Genomic DNA, 4,248 nt, shown 5'->3' with positions numbered 1-4,248 from the left:
CACGATTAACTCATCAAACTAAAATGATATTTTATTTCGTTAGTCAAAAGTTCTTACAAAATAATAATAATAATTGTTTATATATAACTTGCCAAGTTAACTCCAAGTGATTGCGTACATAAGCTTGCAAAGATTTTACTGACGTGCAATCATGTCTTTATGTTTTTATAAAATTTCTTCGTCTAGCCCAACATGATATTTTCACCCAGCCCAGCAAGTTCGTGGATTTCGAGAAAATGCAAATGGGATTTAAACGGGTTGCATAGATGCTACATCATTGTTTCACCCAGCCCACCAAATGGACTAAAAAACAAATGGACTAGCTGACATGTGGGCCAGTAGGTCGAAGCCTAAGAAGGCGTTGGATTTACATCCAACAGCCGGCATTCTTCTTCAATCTCTCGACTTCTTCCCCCAGCGTTGCCGGAACTGCCTGCTCTAGCCTTTGGCGTCCAGCGGCGTTGTTTTGCACTCCTCAGCGAAACGCTACCCCGCCGACGGCCAGGCCATCCCTCCACTCTGCACCTCCTGTTATTCTCTACCGAGTGTAGGCCCACCCCGCACCCGAACTAGTCAAGTTTCCCACTCCTCTCCGTCTGCCACTCCACTGCCGCGTCTTCCCCATCTCCGGGTCATTCTAGTCTGGGGCCTTGCCATCGTCCATCGCCTCGGTGCGCTCGGCACGACGTGGTCAATATACAGAGTCATTGGAAGAGGACTGTACGTGGAGAGCCTGACGGCTGGGACCCACGAGGTCCATGGTCGCACGGAAGGAAAGTTCCTCCTTATTACGCACTGTACGTGGGAAGGGCTTCTATATTTCGTGAAAAAAATGTTCCCCCCACTGACAGGTCGGACCCACCAGCTATATCTTCGCACGCAAGGAAGTGCCTCCTTATTACGCACCAAAAAATGAATACCCCCTGCTAGCTGGGACCCACCATAGTGGGTGGCTGACTTGTGGGCCTACTAAGTTGACGAGGACGGAGGGTTTGTCAACTTAGTCAATATGAAAGATTCTAGCTCCAGTGACCGTACGATGTCCATCCAACGGCCATACTGCTTCTTCAACCTGTGGTCTTCTTGCTCCAGCCGCCCAAAGCAGCGCCGGTCGTGCCGCGTGCTCCTGCCTCTCATGGCCAGCTGTGATGCCACGGAGGCCTCACCGCCCCTACTACTCCCATCGCTAGCCCAGGGTATCCCTCTACTCACCCACACCCCCTGTTATTCTGCGGCGACGGCAGCCTCACGCCGCAGCCGAACCAGTGAACCCTCGTACTCCTCTCCGCGTGGGCATCCACTTCCGCGTCTTCCCCGGCTCCGCGTCGTCCCCTTCCTAGGCCTCGCCGTCGTCCACCGCCTTGGTGCTCTCGGCGCGGCGTGGTCAATGTGGTCAACAACCGACTTCCATCGGAAGAGTACTGTACGTGGAGAGGCTGACAGCTGGGTCCACGGCCACAGCCCAGTTTTTTTGTGATTTTCCAAGTAAGTCGCTTTGTCAGGCATGTTGGGCTGCAAATCTTTCAAGACGAGGAGAGCTTCATTCGGCTGGCCGAGAAAATGGCCTATCAGTAATGAGAAATGGGTTGTACATTTTTAAAACACATCAAACCGGCAATTAGTTTCAAATATTTTTTTTGAGATTTTAAATTACATTAATTTTTATGCGTGGAGAATTTGTTGGATTTTAGATTGATATACATACACTTTTAAAATCAGTTTCAATGTGAGTCGAAATTTCGGGATTAAAAATAGTTCGGACCGCACCAAAATATGCAAAATTTCGTATAATTTTATAACCGTGGCCACAATATGGGCTGTAATGCTAACAAAAAGAATATGGGCTCCAAAAAAAACTTAAGAATTAGCAAATGGGCTGTAAATTATTAGAAATAATGGCAGATGGGCTGTATGCTGTTTTCCACAGATTTGAGGCTTTCCTAAAAAAAGGTTGACGCACAAGCAGTGACTGTTGGATGTCCATCCAATGGCCATCGTGCTTCTTCAATCTCTGCTCTTCCTGCTCCACCCGCTCAAACAAGCGCCGGCTGGACTGCCTGCTCCATCCTCCCCACGGCCGGCTGTGCTACCGCGCAGGCCTCACCGCCCCACCGTACTCCCATCGCTAGCCTAGCCATCCCTCTACTCACCCACACCTGTTGTTATTCTCCGGCAACGGCAGATGAACCAGTAAACCCTCGTACAGTTGTACTCCCCTCCGCGTGGGAAACAACTGCCGAGTCTTCCCTGCCTCCGTGTCGTTCCCTTCCTAGGCCTCGCCGTCATCCACCGCCCTGGTGCGCTCGGCGCGGCCTGGTCAACGTGGTCAATGACCGACATGCATCTGAAGTGGACTGTACGTGGAGAGGCCGACAGCTGGGTCCACGGCCGCATGCAAGGAAATCCCTCCTTATTACGCGCAAAATAATGATTCCTCCACCTGACATCAGGGACCCACCAAAAGGGCCTCTGTATTTCGCGAAAAAAATGTTACCACTGCTGACAACTCGGACCCACTAGCTATATCTTCGCACGCAAGGAAGTGCCTCCTTATTACGCACAAAAAAATGAATATTCCCCCTATTAGCTAGGACCCAGTATAGTTGCAGGCTGACTTGTGGGCCTACTAAGTTCACGGGGACGGAGGGCTTCGTCAACTTAGTCAATATGCACGATTCTAGCTCCAGTGACCGTACGATGTCCATCCAACGGCCGTAGTGCTTCTTCAACCTCTGGTCTTCTTGCTCCAACCGCCCAAACCAGCGCCGGTCGTGCCTCGTGCTCCTACCTCCTGTGGCCGGCTACGATGCGGCGGAGGCCTCACCACCCCCTACTACTCCCACCGCTGGCCAGGCCATCCCTCTACTCACCCACACCCCCTGTTATTCTGCGGCGACGGCAGCCTCACACCGCAGCGAACCAGTGAACCCTCGTACTCCTCTATGAGTGGGCATCCACTGCCGCGTCTTCCCCGGCTCCGTGTCGTCCCCTTCCTAGGCCTTGCCATTGTCCACCGCCCTGGTGCTCTCGGTGCAGCGTGGTCAACATGGTCAAGGAATGGCTTCCACCGGACGTGGACTGTACATGGAGAGGCTGATAGCTGGGTCCACGGTCGCAGCAGGGAAGGGCCTCCTTATTACGCGCAAAATAATTATTCCTCCACCTGACAGCGGGGACCCACCGGACGGGCCACCATATTTCGTGAAAAAAATGTTTCCCCCTGACTGCTGGGACCCACCAGCTACATCTTCGCACACAAGGAAGTGCGTCCGGGCAAAAAAACGATTCGCCCCCCTTACTTCTGGGACCCACCAGCTACATCTTCGCACGCAAGGAAGTGTCTGACAGCCGGGACCCACCTGGTCGAAGCGTATGTAGTGTTGTCATTCTGGTCGCGAACATGTACGTACATACTGGTCGTTGTAGAGGCCCGCACGTTTCCTAGTAGAGGCGCGCACGTAGCATGTACACGTATGTACAGCGGCGAGGGTGCAAGAAAGAAAATACGGCCACGTACTTACATACGGGTAGGGTCTCGAACGCCTACTCGCGCATACGTACGGCCAGGGCTCATGTACATGGCTGGGTCGGAACGGAAAAGGGCTGGTGTACATGGCTGGGTCGTAACGGAGAAACAGCGTCGTCGTCGTGTTCATGGGGAGGCAACGGAATGCGTCGTGTTCATCGGGAGGCAATGGAACGCGTGGGAGCCAACCGGCTTGGACGGAACAGGCGATGGAAACGAGGCCTGGCGTACCGCACAAAGGAGGAAACGGACCTCCTACCTTCGGAACGGGGGTCCTGTTGATCGGGAGGGGTGTGGCGTACCGCAAAACGGAGGAAACGGACCTCCTACGGTCGAAACGGGGGGTCCTGTCGATCGGGAGGGGTGTGGCGTACCGCAAAACGGACGAAACGGACCTCCTATGGTCGAAACGGGGTTCCTGTTGATAGGGAGAGGTGTGGTGTACCGCAAAACGGACGAAATGGACCTCCTATGGTCGAAATGGGGGTCCTGTTCATCGGGAGGGGTGTGGCGTACCGCAAAAAGGGACTCCACGAGATACTGTTCATCTCCACCATCGACCTCCTCCAGCGCTCCATGGGCTACCGTCGACCTCCTCCAGCCTCCACGGGCTCCTGTTCATCCATCCTCCCCCGCGCGCTACTCCACCGGCTACTATTCAACCACCCCTCCACGGGCACCCCTCCACCGTCTACTGTTCATCCAGCCCTCCACACCACGGG

The sequence above is a fragment of the Triticum dicoccoides genome, chromosome 4B (genome assembly GCF_002162155.2).
Source record: "Triticum dicoccoides isolate Atlit2015 ecotype Zavitan chromosome 4B, WEW_v2.0, whole genome shotgun sequence".
NCBI lineage: Eukaryota > Viridiplantae > Streptophyta > Magnoliopsida > Poales > Poaceae > Triticum > Triticum dicoccoides.
Note: the sequence above shows the minus strand (reverse complement) of the source record.